The sequence below is a fragment of the Abrus precatorius genome, unplaced genomic scaffold (genome assembly GCF_003935025.1).
Source record: "Abrus precatorius isolate BTA unplaced genomic scaffold, Abrus_2018 Scaffold3, whole genome shotgun sequence".
In the NCBI taxonomy this organism is placed as follows: domain Eukaryota; kingdom Viridiplantae; phylum Streptophyta; class Magnoliopsida; order Fabales; family Fabaceae; genus Abrus; species Abrus precatorius.
Window position 1 is genome coordinate 23,958,739 of NW_020874373.1, and position 17,251 is coordinate 23,975,989.

General features: G+C 36.0%; 2 non-coding genes across 2 annotated transcripts; both read right to left on the reverse strand.

Moving 5' to 3' along the window:
- Nucleotides 1-4,988: 4,988 nt before the first annotated feature.
- LOC113863991 lies at nucleotides 4,989-5,095 on the reverse strand. The gene has a single exon (XR_003504601.1). It is a non-coding gene; the product is annotated as a small nucleolar RNA R71 (small nucleolar RNA).
- Nucleotides 5,096-15,764: 10,669 nt separating this feature from the next.
- Nucleotides 15,765-15,871, reverse strand: LOC113864005. The gene has a single exon (XR_003504614.1). It is a non-coding gene; the product is annotated as a small nucleolar RNA R71 (small nucleolar RNA).
- Between the last annotated feature and the right edge of the window lie 1,380 nt (nucleotides 15,872-17,251).

A 17,251-nucleotide genomic window follows, 5' to 3' on the forward strand; every position in this document is an offset into this window, starting at 1 on the left:
CAAAATGTAGCTTTTGTACTGAAATTGATACATATGTGTATGGTGATTTTCATGCAGCTATTGCAAATTCTGAGGAAGCAAATCATGATGCAGCCATTGCAAGTTCAAAGGAAATGAATCACGATGCATTTGTTGAGGTGCAAGCTGCACATCCAACTCCAACTTTTACATTGCCTCTTGAATCAGAATTGAAGCCTTTGCCCGAGCTCTTAAAGTATGACTATTACATCATTGTATATCTAAGAGAGCAGCAGCCCAAATACAGTAGCAAGACATCATATTCTGCACATCAAGGCAATGAAAAGCATGAAGACAAGCTCATTGAGTTCATAAAGCTGCTGGAAATCCCTTCGCAGTTATTTATTCCACGTTCTCAATTGAATGAAGTGTTGCAAATCTACGAGAAAAATGAGGAATATCTAGGGATACAACTGAAACCGCTATCATCAAAAGTATTTCCTAGAGCTAAAGATAATAAGGCGTCAAGCTAGTGACGTTAAAAGAGCGCTGTGTGAGAGACAACTCACAGTTTTCTTAGAAGTTTTTAATTTATTTTCTGCATTTAATAATGGTCTACATTTGAGCTTTGATATTTCGTGAGTTATACTGCATAAACACTTCATGCTGCACTTCACTTTGATATTTGACATGTGTTTTTATATAGTTCTGAATTTTGCAGAGGAAGAACACAAATTGTGGATCCAATTTCTGCATAAATTCAAGAAAGGATCAAGTGCAGTAGAAGAGTGACCACTTTTAGAGTTTGAGGTAACCACTTTGGGGAGAAAAATGGGAGTTTATCATAAAGGTAATCACTTTCCAAAAAAAAAAGTAGTTACTCTCAGCCCAGGTATGTATCTTTGCACTCTCTGTAGTGAGCACTTTCAGTGGCCATAGTAGTTACTTTGCTCATATATGCATTTCTGCCCTCTGTAGTGAACACTTTCATTGCTGATAGTAGTTACTCTCTAAGCACTTTAAGCATTTTTGAATTTTGGTACCCCTGTAGTGATTACTATTGTGCATAATAGTAAACACGTAGAACACCCCTAAGGGTAAAAAAAAAAAAAAAAAAGCGCACTAGAGTAACTACTATCGTAAACGATAGTAACTACGCGCACCAGAGTAATCACTATTGCTAACCATAGTGATTATGCGCAGCTCACCCACTTCATCCACCTCTCTGGAGTGATTACTGTCATTATGCATAGTGATTACTTTGCATGCCCAAACTACATAACCACTATTTTTGCATAGATTTTTGCTGTAATTTCACCCAATTTGATGGAATTGCATGTACTGCACACCGTTGTTGCTTACTTATAACTTGCATAATTCACTCACTACTTCTCTCTATGTAGCAAAATGGTGAATACACCTAGAAACACCTCAAGGACCAAAGAGGTAGGACTGCTGGAACACTTTCCTTTCTTTAAGCTCCTCAAAGGAAGAAGGAGAGGATGCAACTGATAGTTTTTCTTCCTCCAACTCAAATGAAGACCTGATTTAGTTTTAGTTTCTTTTATGTCATTTACCTTTTAGTTATTTTTATTTCATTTCCTTGTACATATTACCCACCATTTCCATAGTTATTACACTTTATCACTTTTCTTTTCTTGCTTTACTTTTACTTTACTGCTTTATCTTTCAATAGTTACTTGATGCTTTCATCTTCTTTTATATATAAATATCTGTCCAGTCTCCAGACTTCCTTTTTATGCTGAATCCATTGTGCGTCTCTCTACAGAGTGTGCCCTCAGTCCCATCAAGAGGAGCATCAATTTGATTCCTGAATTGTGAGCCATCATCCATGAAAAGGGAGTGATCTCCTTGCTTTTATTTCATGACTGCTTAGTCTAAATTCCTTGCATAGTAATAGCCAAAAACATACAAAAATATATTTTTCCTTTGTGCTTTTGTTTTTAATTTATTCCAATTTTGGAATTTCAATTTTATATTCTAATTGCACTTCCCATTCAACTCACAATCATTCTTTATTTTGTACATATTTACCATTCCTACCATACTGAAGATATTTTCTTGAAAGGTGAACTGTACTCACATGTTACTAAGAAATTATCACCTTTGCCTTGGTAGAGAATTGAGCCTTTAATTTCTTTTTGTGTGCACTATAACATGTATTGTTGCATCTATCCTCTAGAACTTGCCCTGTTTCTTAATTGAATATGCATTGTGCAATTTTTTATCTAGATGATTGAGGCCTTCTTTGCACACACCCACACACACACCCTTGCACCTAATTTTCCTTGTTCCACATTTTTTTTTTTGCCAAACTTAGTTTGCAAACATATTTCTTTACCTTAAGAGAGGTATTTCTTTTGAGTTGCATCAAGAGTGAATGCAAGAAACTAAGTTTGGGGTGCTGATTATTACTGTAGTTGCTTGAGGACAAGCAAAATCTTAAGTTTGGGGTGGTGAATATCATACATGTTAATAATACATGTAAAAAAAAAATGTTTGAAATTGAAAAAGAGAATGATTGTCAAGTCCAAAAAAAATTGATGATGAATGAATGAAAAAGAAAGTAAAAGAAAAAGACAGCAAGGCATTTTGAGTTGAAAAGAATCCCACATAAGGCAAAGTAAATGAAAAATATGGTGAAAGAGTGCTTGAATCTCACTTGCTGCATCATTTAATGCATTTCGCTCTTAGTTGTTGTACTCACTCACTCAAAGGAATTCTCTCCTCTTATAAACCCACTTGAGCTTTTGTCCTTCCTTGATAAAAATTGAACCTAATCTAATCCCATTTGTGACTAACAAAGCCCTTATGATAGGTGGTTCATTGTATCTAGGAAAAGGAGATTGAGAATATGGGCAAGCATATGGTAGGATGAGGCAAAATGCATGAATTGAGAGAAAACACTTAGCCTGAAACACTGATAAGTGAAGAGTGAAACACCATCTTATGAGCTAGATAATTTCTTTGCACTGTGTGGATCGCATAAACCTTGCTGGATTTCTGTTTCAGTTTAGTGGGAATTTGCTTGAAAATAATTGATTTGGGCATGATTTCTGTGTTGAATGAATCCACGATTTTGGAAACATTGGAAGTGTCAAATAGAGGCTGATCTTGGAATGAAAATTTTGAAAGAAAATTTTTTTGGACAAATCCAACCCCTTTACATCTAACTTTCTTGAGTTTTCATTTGCTTGAGGACAAGCGAAAGTTTAAGTTTGGGGTTGTGATGAATCCACTTTTTATTGGATTTTTACTTGTCATTTTGATGTTTCTTAATAGAAAAAGTAAACTTAGGAAGTGTAAATAACATAAAAACATCATTTTGGCCAACTATCATAGGTTTCTTAATTTTTGGTTAATTTACATTAATTTACATAGATATAGTTTGCAATTTTGATCATTTGAATAATTGTGCAGGAGTTTCTAGACTTTTTCCATGGATTTTTAGCCTTTGAGAAATTTTGAGTTGAAAGTGATCACTTTCAGAAGTGAAAGTGGACACTACAGCAAGCTAGATCCAGAGGACAGGCTAGAGTAACCACTTTCAAAAGTAATAGTGATCACTCCAGAACCAAAGGAAGCACCCAGACCTGCGCGTGTTTACTCTCAGAAACGATAGTAAACACTCCAGAGAGCCTCAGAGTTCAGGACCCTGCGCGTGTTTACTCTTGTGAACGATAGTAATCACTATGCTCGCGCGTGTTTACTGTTGTAAACGATAGTAATTACTATGATCGAGAGTGTTCACTGTCGTGAACGAGAGTAACTACTCTGAAGGCATCAACTTTTCTATATATGGATTTTTACCATTTAGGGTAGGGGGGACTTCTGCAGAACTTTTTTTCTGAGATATACCACAAATTTTAGGATACTCTTGGAGAGCCTAGGGTGGCCTTGGGTGACAGCCAAGGGTCCAACCTAGGGTTTGATTAACATTTTCTCCTTACTTCTCTTTGATTTTTGTATTGATGTTATTGATTTCTCTTTACTTTCATTTTGTAATTGTGAGACCCATCCTCATGGAGGGTTAATTTTCTTGTAATCTCTAGTGAGTTCATATGGATTCTTGAATTCTTGGTTTTTTTGAATGTTAATGCAAATCTTTTTCTTCCATGAATTTCTTCCTCCCAAACTCTTGAATTGAATTAATGGTTGAATGAGGGGAGCATTGCGTAATGAACCCTAATTCGTTTTAAGGAAATTCTAAATTTGAATTGCTTAATTCTTGTTTAATTCCAAGATTGCGTAATCAAGGAATAAGAGATTGGAGTTCATTGGATTGCTTAATTCATATGAAAACATAAGGTTGATTTTCGCTTGTTAAATCAACCTAATTCTGGGAGGAGAGGAAGAGTATTAAATCTTGAGAGGAATAGGGATAGAGTTTATATGAATGAACTAGGGGTTACTACATTTTATCGATTGAACTTTACAATTTAATTTTCTGCTTAAGTTGATTAAACTTGAAATCACAAAACCCCCTTTTTTTACTTGCTTTCTAAATACATTGCATACTACATGTTTGATATTTGGTCACTCGTCCAATGATTCATGGGAGACGACCTAGGCTTGCATCCTAGACTACATAAATTTTTTTGCATATTTTGATGAAGGTTGACGAGAAATCTTTTTGCAAATGAGAAAATATTTCGTTCATCAATGACACCCACTACTAAAGGCACTCCTGGAAGCATCGCGGCCCCTAATATGGAGGCCAACAATTTTGAACTTAAACCAACACTTATAACCGTGGTCCAGAACTCCATACAGTTTGGGGGCATGCCTAATGAAGACCCTAATTTGCATCTGACAAAGTTCCTCTGATTGAGAGACACCATAAAGTACAATAGAGTCTCCAACGATGCTATTCGACTCTGGCTTTTCCCCTTCTCAGTATCTGAAAGGGTGAATGCATGGTTTTCCTCACTACCAGCTAATTCCATCAGAACTTGGGAGGATCTCACTCAACAATTCTTGGAAAGTACTTTCTTCCATCAAGGTCCTCTAAGCTTATGACGAAGATATGTTACTTCCAACAATATGAAGCAGAATCCTTATTCGAAGCATGAGAGCGATTTGGAGAGCTTTTGAGGAGATGTCCTCATCATGATTTTCTGACGTGGAGACAGGTACAAATCTTTTACAGTGGCCTATCAACCACTACTAGGGCTACAATTGATGTCGCAGCAAGAGGGTCCCTTATAAGAAAAGATCCAAATGATGCATACAAGCTGATAGATGAGATGGCATCTTCTAGCTTTCATTGGCACACTGTTGACTCTTATGACATCAAGAGGAAAAAGACTGCCCCAGTTTACCAAGCAGAGAGCAGCAGCCCACTAATGAACTAAATGGCAGCCCTTGCAAAGCAACTAGAATCTTTAATGAAGGCTCAAGACTAACCTGTAAGAGCTCCTGCAAGCCTAGAATATAAGTAAGAGGAGGCAAATTTCATGGGTAATCACAGTTCAGGGTGGAGGAGTAATCCTTCTAACTCTTGGGGAAATGGCTTTGGAAGTCAAAATTCAAGTGTTTATCGTCTTCCTCATGTGCAAAGTCAAGGAGCAAGACTTAAAGGAAAAGAAGCTCCTAGATCTCAGTCCAACTTTCAAGAACAGATGATGTAATATGTACATTACTCTGATAAGAGGATGATAGAGCTTGAATCCAAGTTGAACCAACATATTGAAAGAACTGATAAGAGGTTCGCAGAGGTCAAATTTGAAATACAAGCCAGCTCCTCTAAGATGAGTGCACAATTGGAGCAAATTACGAATCTTCTGAGTCAAAGAGTGATGGGAACACTACCATCTCAACCTGAGCCAAATCCAAGGGAGCAATGCAATGCCATCACTCTTAGAAGTGGGAAGAAATTACAAGAATCGCAGAACAGAGGCATATGCATGCCTATGCTTATAGAGAAGCACGCCCGTGCTGATTCTACATGCACACCCGTGCTACAACAGAAGCATGACCGTGCTTATACAAGCACGCCCATGACAGTGATCAAAGCACGGCCATGCATCACTATGAGCAAGACCGTGCTTCAAGCAAAAAGCCAGAAAAGGAAAAGAAGGAAGAGCCTTTTATTCAACCAAGGCCCTATGAGCCTAAGATACCTTTCCCACAGCGGCTGTAAGGTCAACCTCCTTATGATGAAGAGTTCCACAAGTTCTTAGACTTATTGGGCAAAGTGCACATCAATATGTCTTTCATTGATGCTATCTCTAAATCTGATAAATTTTTAAAGGAGATTTTGACCAATAAAGGAAAGTTGAGAGCACATGAAATTGTGAAGCTCACCCAAGAGTGCTCAGCTATAGTCCTTAAAAAGCTTCCACCTAAGCTTAAGGATCCAGGGAGTTTTACTATTCCTTGCACAATTATCAATCTTATGCCTTATTCTATTTTTAGGAAGCTTAGAATGCATAAAGCTAAGTCGACCACCATGTCACTTCAGCTGGCAGATAGGTCGATCACACACCCCAAAGGCATAATAGAGAATGTACTTGTAAAAGTTCGGGAGTTTATATTTCCTGCTAACTTTGTGGTACTTGACATGGAGGAAGATGATGATGTCCCCATCATACTAGGGAGACTATTCTTGGCCACTGCTAGGGCCATCATAGACGTACAAGAAGGGAAGCTCACACTGAGACTAGATGATGAAGAAGTTGCATTTCAAGTTTTCAATTCTTTCAAGTACCCTTCTAGCCAAGAGTCTTGTCACTTCGTGAGCAGTGTAGATGTTGCTTCTCTTTCTCCAATTTATATGAAGCATAGAACTTAAACCATCCATTAACAAGTCTCCTAATTTAGAGCTTAAATTTTCTTCTCTTTATTCTAATCCCCATTTTATGAATAATTTTTCTGATGTAATAGGTGTTGGGGAGGCAAAGTTGCTCGGGAGACAATTGCATAGCAAGGGAGTCACCTCTGAGACTCATACCTTCTTCCCACCATGATTTAACAGGAACGTCACGCTCGTGACGTTAAACAAGCGCTCCCAGGAGGCAACCTGTATCTTTTATTTTATTTAAATTTTATTTCTTTTTATTTATTTTAATTTTGCTATTGTTATTTTATTTTTAGAATAAAGAATAAGCATATTGAAAGATTGGAAGAACGGAGTTGATCATTCTCGCACATACTTTTGAGCTCTGATATGAAAGCACGCCTGTGCTCATCCCATACACGGCTGTGCATTCAGTCGCAATTGCGAGAGAAGCTTTACAACATAAGCATGGGTGTGCTTAAGATTTCAGCATGGTTGTGCTCCCTCACCCGAAGCCGCCGTACCAAGAATTATCAGGGAACTTATTTCCTTTTATTCAATTGCCCTCTTTGTATGCTTTTAATTTGATTACTTTCAAACATTGAGGACAATGTTTTGCTTTAAGTATGAGAGAGTAGTTCCTAATTATATAATTGTTAATTGCATGTTCTTGAGTAAAGTGTCTATGCTATTTTTTTATGATAATTTAAAATTTTTTCCCTCATGGAACCCAATTTTTCTAGATAGTAGAGCATGTTGAGTGATTATTATTGGCATTATACTTTCATTTGGAAACTAATAATTAGCTAAGTTCCTTACTTTTATGCTTTACATTAAACTTTAACTCATAGATGTGAGTTTTGAGCCTTAAAAGGGATTTCTATCTTAATTTAATTAATTGTACCCCTTTTTTCATTGTTTTGTGTGATTATCTACTTAGGATTTGTGCTCTAGAACTTGACTTGGAACCGACTTAAGACTTCTCTTTTTAATTGCATGTTTTTAATATGATTAAGGCATAATAGGATTTTTATTCTTGGCCTTGAGCATGTTTGAGATAGAACTAGTTGTCCACTTTGAGCTTTATTGATTTTCTTGGTCCCTTGCATTAAATTTATAAAATATTTTGATGACCTTGAGTTTATGAATGGAACAATTAAGTTGTTGAATTATTTGATTAATTCTCCTCTATATCTCTCATGTGCAAAAAGAAAGAAAGTATGAAAAAGAAAATAAAAAATAGAAAAAAAAGGGTTATATATGATTGAAAGGAGAGAGGAGTAAAGATATTGTTTATATTCAAAAATATAAAAATTACTCCAAAAGCTTTATTTGTAAACTTAGGGGATGTTTATAATTTTTATAATTTATTACCCCTTTGTATATCCCTTTCTTTCATTTATCTCACCTCAATTATTATTACTCCTTGGCCACATTATAACCTGAAAAAGACCTCATGATTTTGACTTGCATTTAATTTATTTAGTGGAGAGTCGGTTTATAGTCAAGCCTATGGTAGTACACTTTTCTTTAGGAGAACTAAGTGATATCTCATTTTGTCCCTTAGAGAGAGATGGAAGTAGAGCACCTTAGTTTGATGTTTGAGTGAAAAGTATGGAATTATAAGATTCTAATTGGGAATCCTTTTGATAGCTTATGCTCATTAATATTACTCTTGTTGCTCTCTTTGTCTCCGTTGTTTCAGGTTCTGTGTGTGGTATTATGTTATTCTCTTAACTAGCACTTTGCTTGAGGACAAGCAAACAAATAAGTATAGGGGAGTTGATAAGTCTGTAATTAGGCCCTATTTTATAGCCCATATATTCATATTTGACCTTTATTTTATTTGGGTTTTACACTAATTTATATATTAATTGTGCAGTTTAGTATAAAGAGGCCACAAGTGGATGTTGGGTGCATTTTGGGCCCAAATTGATAGAAGATTAGAGCTTCGCAGCAGTCAGCACGCCCAGACCGTTTCAACAAGCACGGGGTGCTTCGAGCCCATGCACGATCGTGCTTAAGGCCTTGCACGGCCGTGCTCATCTACGAGAAGTCCAATTATGAAGAATCTTTAGGGTTTTTAAACCCTATTAAAAGGAGATCTCAGGCATCGTAAAAGGACCATTTTTTACATCTAGTCTTTGGCTTTTAGATACACTTTTGATCTCGTCTCTCTTGCACGAGATCCTTGGCACATGCTTGGCGAGACTTGGAGTTTCAAGCGATCGTACTTGAAGACTGGGAACACATCAAATATGGCTTTGTTTTAATTATGGCTTTGTTTATGATTGTCATGAGTAACTAAGTCCATAGCTAGGTGATGCTGCGAGATTTTGCTACTTGTTATGCACAAAGATTGTCGTTAATCCTCATCAAATATGCAAAGAAATGTATGCAATACTAGGGTGTTGTCCTAGGTTGTCTCCAAAGAATTTTTGGTTGGGAACATACATCGAACAAGAGTAAACATATATTTTAAAGCAAGTAAATTGGGGGGGAGGTTTGTCAATTTCCAGATTTTAATCAAGAGCAAAATGTAAACTAGTAAAATTCAATCAATTAAGAAGAGTAATCCCTAGTCAATCAATGAGTTCTATCACTATTCTTCCAAATGATTCAATAATCCCCTATTTTTTCCTTGAATTAAGTTAATCTAACAAGCGAAAATTAACTTAAGCATCCCAATTAAAATTAAGTATCTTAATGGGCTCCAATCTCTATCCCTAAGATTAAGCAATCTCAAAGATTAATCAAAATTAAGCAATTTTGGATTAGAATTTCGTTTGGGTAATTTAGGGTTCATTAAGCAATGTTCCCCTCATGCAAATTTCATTTCATTCAGAGATTGGGGTTAATAAATCCAAGGAAATAAAGAGTAATATTGCCATTAAACCCAAGAATTCAAAAATCATGTGAGTTGACTAGGAATTACAAGAGAATTTAGCCCTCCATATGGATGGGCTTCACAAATGAAAGAAGGAAATGCAGAAATGTAAGCAACATCAATGTAAAATCAATGAGAATCAAAGGGAAATTGGAAATTAAAAACCTATAATGGACCCCTGGCTGTCACCCAAAGATCCTAAACTCTGCAAAATGCTCTAAAAGTGGCAAAAGAATCTATGGAAATGTAAAAACTCCTCGTACCCTAACTTCTCAAATTCTATTTATAGTGCAGAAATTTTTGCCCAAAGTGACAACTATGGTTTCATAGTGATAACGCGCAACGTTCCAAAGTGATTACGCACATTCCATAGTGATAACGCGCAAGGTCTGTGATTTTGGCCTCTCTGGAGTTATCACTTTGGCTTCATAGTGATAACGCGCAACGCCCCAAAGTGATTACTCTCACTCCATAGTGTTTATGCGCAGGTCCTGTGTTTTTGCCCTCTCTGGAGTTGTCACTTTGGCATCAGAGTGATAACTTTGTCTGCTCCAAAGTGTCTACTATGGTTCCATAGTAGCTACGCGCAGGATCTTGTACTTTTTGGCCTTTCTGGAGTTGTCACTATGGGTTCATAGTGATCACTCTGGTCTACCTTTCTGGAACAAGCTTGTTGTAGTGTTCACTATGGACTCCAAAGTGATCACTTTCACCTCAAACTTTCTCAAATGCTAAAAATCCATGGAAAAAGTCTAGAAACTCCTGCACAATTATTCAAATGATCAAAATTGCAAACTATATCTATGTAAATCAATGTAAATTAATCTAAAATTAAGAAATCTATTATAAATTGACCAAAATGATATTTTTATGTTATTTACAACCCTAAGTTTACTTTTTTCTATTAAGAAACATTAAAATAACAAGTAAAAATCCAATAAAATGGGGATTCATCACTAGGGCTATAGGAACTATTGTTCATGAATTTATGGAATTTTGATATTTGAATCTAAATTTGATTTCCGTTTTGTGATTAGATTTTATCCTATTGTGCTTCTTTCTTAATCCTAATTAATTATATCGTCAGGAAACCGTACCTCGGTTAATTAATAGATCTATAGGGTAAAACGAGACAAAGGATTAGTTGGACCAAACCAATATTTCTCTTCTAATCGTTATTAAATTAACAAGTTCATAGGTTCCTTAAGCGTTCTTAAATTGATGTCTTGCATGACCATTGGGAATGTTAATTTAGAGAAAAGAATATTAATATTACATGATCATTAGGTATTAATAGTATTCGTATGAATGATTGGTAATCACAAAGAAATCAAATTTAGAGTTAAATAGAAAAATAACATAAAGGATTGAATGAGAAAACCCATATGCCCTAGGTTCCTCTCCAATAAGTTTAACCAAGATGAGCATTGTATTCCTTACTCTTAGTTTTATAATTAATTTTATAAATTCTTGTTTTTTAATTAATCTCGTATCTTTGAAGCTTAAACAATTGAATTAAGAAATTCTTAGTAATTGAAAATCAATCCTTGTGGGACGATATTTCGGGAACTTAATTTAAGAACCCTTTATTACTTCTCGATGGGTACACTTGCCCTCCCAAACAGGGGTTCCTTTTCGTCGTCGATTCGTGTGTGGGTCTTCAATCCGAGGTAAGGGGGACTCTACCTATCTTATTATGTTCTGATTATCATTTATTTTGTGAAATATTGCAATGTGGCTGAGTTAACGGAAAGGAAGTGTGTGATTGATGGAAATTATTACGTGTTTAAGGATAATGTGGTTTGATTGTGGGGTTGACATACCTTTGATTGAAAACGTGAATGTTGTTGAAAATGATGTGTAATGGAATATAGGCACTTGTGCCGTGTGTTGTAAATGAATGTGGGCCTATGTGCCATGTAATATGAATGAATATGGGTCGTGTTTCGTGTGCTGTAAATAAATGTGGGCAATGTGCGCTGTATGCGAATATGAATATTGTGTGTAATTGAAAATATGTGTGAATGGGGCGTGTTGGACGCCGTTGGAATGATGCTATTAATGGTTCAGCGATACACTGGAGGTGTGAAGGATGGGATTGGTAGAAATATCTTGGGGAAGAGAGAGTGGTGGTGACACCAATAGTGAGCGTGGGCTCACCACGGGCCACACACTGTCCTCCCAATTAGACCTCTGACTACTACCTTTGTCGAGCTACTCGTGACCGAGCACGTGGTATATGTGATGCAGGGGGTAACTAGAGACCAGACATGGTGTAAATCTGTAATCATAGTGTCACAGTGAGCCACACATACTCTGAGGTTTACCCTAAAGTTTGTTCATACATCAACTTATTCTCTACTAAAACAAAGTATGTATAAATATCTTAGCATTTAGTGAATAAATAAGGTCAACTCAAGTAAGTGATGAAAAACTGTCACTATCTTTATCAAAATATGAGTAAATTTAATATAGTACTAGATTAAGCTAACCCAAGTCATTCTCTTGTGAATCATTAGGTGAGTGACTAAATATCAAACATGTGGTGTGCATTATATTCAGAAAACAGGGGGTGTTTGGTTATGATTTAAACTCCGTAATCATTCAAAATAGAAATATGAAATTAAGAAAATCAATCAACAAATTAGATTAATCCCTAGTTCATCCACAGTTGGTTCAATCATTAGTTCACCAAGAATTAAATACTAATTCCCTCACAGACTTGAATTAATTGGAATAAGCGTCAATTAATTATTGGATTCTCATACAAGATTAAGCAAATTACATGAACTCTAAGAGGAAATTCATATTAACAATGAAACCTAAACTTCAAGAACCATTGTGAACCATACTAGGAATTAATTCTCAAAACTGCCTTCCATAAAGATGGAATCCAAAATTACAAACAATCAATATTCAGAAAACTAGAAAAACAGAGTAAAAGAGGGGAAAGAAATAGAAACGCTGAAAAGTGAGCTCTGGGCAGCCACCCAAAACCCCTACCCTAATGCTCTAAGAGTGTAGAAATGAAAAATTACAAGAAATGACAAAAAGGTCCTCTCTTCTAATTGGAAATCTGTTTATGCGCAAATCCCATTGCATTGCATCCTAGCTGGAGTGATTACTTTCAATGATGGGAGTGATTATGCGCTATGAACACAGGGAGTAACTACTTTCAGCTTCATTGGCAGAATAAACCTGTGCGTAATCACTATGAACACTGGGAGTGATTACGCGAACCTTTGCTTCTTGGAACTGACTCTGGAGTGTTTAATATGAATGCTGGAAGTGTTCACTCTCAGCTAGCCTTTGGGGAATGCTTGTTGGAACAGTTACTTTAGGTGTTGGAAGTGATTACTTCTACCTAGTTTTCTCTTGAAAGCATAAATTACAAGGATCATTGCCCAAAATTTCCTGCACATTTATTCTAATAAGCATATTTACAAAAGGTGATTATAAAACTATGTAAATTGAACTAAATTAGAGAAATTGAAATTAATAATAGAAATGACATTTGATGAATCCACATTTTTACTAGTATTTTACTATAGTTTTAATCCATTTGATAAGGAAAATGTGTTGGAAAAAGCAGAAAAAAATCATAAAAAATAGAATGATTGAAGAATTTCTTTAAATACATAATTAGTTTAGCATTTATGAATTTTCTGGGTAGAAATTAATAATTGAAGTGTGTTTTTGTAGAAAATTCTGAGCAAAGTCCATGAAGCTGGTAGATCAATGGAGAAATAGCAGAAAAGTAGCAAGTCTGGACTCAAAAGAACATGGCTTATGGAGTTTAAGCTGGGTGTGGTTACTCTTGCCAGCGAAAGTGAGTGATTCATATCTTAAATGAGAAGTTGAGTGTGGGCATGATCACTATTATCACTAAAAATGAACGTTCCAAAGAAGTTCAATCTCAACAGAGCTGTGCGTTACCACTCTCGCCAACAAAAGTGAATGTTCCAGAGAAGGCAGAATTTCAGCTTGCTCTGCATGGTCACTCTTACTGGCGAAAGCGAGTGTTCTAGAGAAGGAAGAATTTCAGAGAGCTCTACGTTACCACTTTTACCAGCAAAAGTGGATGTTCCATAAAGGAGTGTATCAAGGCAAGTTGTGCGTGGTCACTCTTGCTCTCGAAAGTGATCACGCGCACTCCTCGACCTCCTGCGTTGCTACTCTTATCAACGAAAGTGAATGGTCCAGTCTTCCAGAAACTACACGAGCCTCTGCGTGGTCACTCTTATGAAGTAAAATGACAACGCCCAGAGTCGGGAATTCTTATAAATACTAGAGAAAGCTCAGAATTCGTGGTCTTTTGTTCATTTTCCATTTTTTCTATTAGATTCTCATTGAGAGAGAATGAGAGAGAGGATTGGGGTCGAATTTCGAAGCTCCAAGAAGATGCATTGGATCGGAGCTCATGGAGATCACTTCTCTGCAATTCTTCTCTTCTTCTCATTCTTTCTCTTTCTCTGTTACAATGTTTGCTTAATTCTCCATAGTTAAGAGTTTATAGACCTCGAATTGATGTATTGATTTGATTCTTGCTTCTGAAATTTGAGTTTTTGGATTAATTGAGTTGTCAATTCTGCACTTTACATAATCTTTGAATGGGAATTCATTTGATTAATCAAAGAGGAACATTTGCCAATGGGATTCGATTCTCTGATCTGAATTAACAACCAGAATTAGGGGTTTCTTAGGGATAAGTACACTTAATTCTGCAGTCCTATGGTTCTAATTCTTAATGCAACTTGAAATTGAACTTCACCTAAGGGATTAGAGTGGTTTAGTTGATTGTTAGGGTCAATGAGTTAAGGGATTAACCTTTGGCCATTAATATGTGAAACTGATTGTCAATTAACCAAGTACTTAAATGTTCAAAGGCATAATTGAATTGATATTGATATTCTTGTGAAATAAATTCCTAACTATTCTTCATTCCTATCTCATTTCATCACAGCTTTCATACTCTATTTTTACTGCAAGTTTCTTACCTTTTGATTGTGCTTGTTCTTGACTTTTGAATGTTGCAAAGCTTCCAAATTCGTATGGCTCAAATGGTGATTGTTCTGTGAAGTTGATTTCCTAATTCCCTGTGGAGACGATATTCTGATCTTAAAAATTACTCATTACTTGCTGCAATTCCTAGTGCACTTGCTAGTGTTTAGAATTGTAAAACAACAAGTTTTTGGCGTCATTGTCGGGGACTTTGTGTTTCAATATCATTAGTAGCAGAGAGGTAGCTAGATTGAGCATTTATTTTTGTTGTTTTGCTTTTAAGTTTTTGTGCATGATTTCTTTTCTACATTTTGTGTATTTTTCTGCACTATTTTCTGCTGTTTTCTGCATTTTTCTACATAATTTCATTTTTTATTTCTCTACATCATTTTCTATTTGAATTCTGTATAATTCTGCAGTTGCTAGACTTGAATTTTATATGCTTTTGCTGATATCTTCTGCATAATCTTTGTTGTGTATTTCTGAATATCAAGTTGTAGTTTAATTTTGTTGCATTTTGATTTGTATATCCGTGGTAAAAACAAAAATAAATCAATTCTGGTCTTTGATCTTGACATAGACATAACCTTAAGAAGATTAAGAAGAGAGGTTAGAGCAGAAAAATTCATAGGAAGTGATAGTGAATTAGAAGTTGTCTATTCTCCAGAAATTCAGAATACTTCTAGAGTAAAAAGAACACCTACACCTTTGAGACAACCAAATCTAGAAATAGAGATGGCAGAACAGAATAGAATTAGAACATTAAGGGACTATGCAATTCCTAACATGCAAGGTTTTAATTCTTCTATAATTAGGCCAACTATCCAAGCTAACCATTTTGAGATTAAACCTGCCCTATTACACTTACTCCAATAGGATCAGTTCTCTGGTGGAAATTCTGATGATCCTAACCTACATATTTCAAACTTTTTGCAGCTATGTGATACCATAAGAATGAATGGGGTTAGTGAAGAAGCCATCAGACTGAGATTATTTCCCTTTTCCTTGAGAGATAGAGCCAAATGCTGGTTGCAAGCTCAACCACAAGGAAGCATCACAACTTGGACAAAGCTAGTGAATAAATTTCTATCCAAGTATTTTCCTCCATCCAAAGCTGCTAAGCTGAGAGGAGAAATTACATCCTTTGTGCACTAGGAAGGAGAATCCTTGTATGAAGCTTGGGAAAGATACAAAGAATTACTGAGAAGGTGTCCACATTATTGTATTCCAGATTGGATGCAATTGGAGACTTTCTACAATGGGATGAATACATCAACAAGAACAATGGTTGATGCTGCTGCTAGAGGTTCCTTAAATACAAAATCTTTAGAAGAAGCCCAGAGAATTATTGAGATGATGGCATCTTCAATGTACCAAAATTCAAACTCAAGAAATCAAGGAAGAAACTCTGGTTATGAAGCTAAGGTTTTGGAAACCTTTCTTGCACAGAACCAGCTACAAAATCAGATGTTTTCAGAACAAATAGCTGCTCTAACTCAACAGATCAGCAATCTTCAAGCAGGGAGTATGCCTATCAGTCAACTAAATTGTGATTTTTGTGGAGGAAACCATGCAAATGGTGCATGTGAGGCATCTACAAGTGAACCACAGGAACAAGTGAATTATATGAACAATTTTCAGAGAAAACAATCCTCATATCCTCCTGGATTTCAATTTTTGAATAATAGAAGTTAGCAGTATTCTAATTGGAATAATCAATATTCTGCTGCCAAAAATTCTAACTCTAATTTACCTTTTTCTAATGCAGGTCCAGCAGCACAACAGTTTTATTTTCAGAGAAATCCATCCACTCAACCTCAAGGAACTCAGAAATTTTCTAAACCTATGAATGAAAGGTTGACTGAGATGGAGGAAACCATGCTGCAGTTTATGAAGGTGACCCAAACAAGCTTCAAGAACCAAGAAGCATCTATGAAGAAACTGGAAACCCAAATTGGACAGTTAGCTGAACAGTTGTCTAGCAGAGATGAGGGCAGATTTCCAAGTAACACAGTAATAAATCCTAAGGAGCAATGTCAAGCCATAACTACAAGGAGTGGAGCTATAGTTGCAAGTCCTAAACCTGCAGAAAAGAAAGTAAATGATGCAGCAGAAGAAAGGAGAATTGAACAAGATCTGCAACAAGGAAATTTTAAGCTATTGAAGAAAGATCATTCAAAACAAAAAGTAGAAGTTCCTATGAACTCTGAGAGGAAAACCAAGAAGCAACTCTTTGAATATGCTTGCAAGCCAATAGATCCAGAAAAATATAAGAGGCTGCCTTATCCTCAAAGGGTCAAAATCCTAAACAGGAAGAACAATTTAAAAGGTTTCTTAATGTTTTTAAGAAATTATAGATTAACATACCTTTTGCAGAAGCTTTGGAGCAGATGCCTTCATATGCAAAATTTATGAAAGAACTACTTTCTAGAAAAAGAAAGCTAGAACATGACAAAACAGTACCCTTGACAGAGGAGTGCAGTGTCATTCTCAAGAGAAAGCTTCCTCAAAAACTCAAAGATACAGGATCATTCAGCATTCCATGTGAAATAAGACAGTACACTGTTGGAAGAGCATTGTGTGACTTGGGAGCAAGCATTAACTTG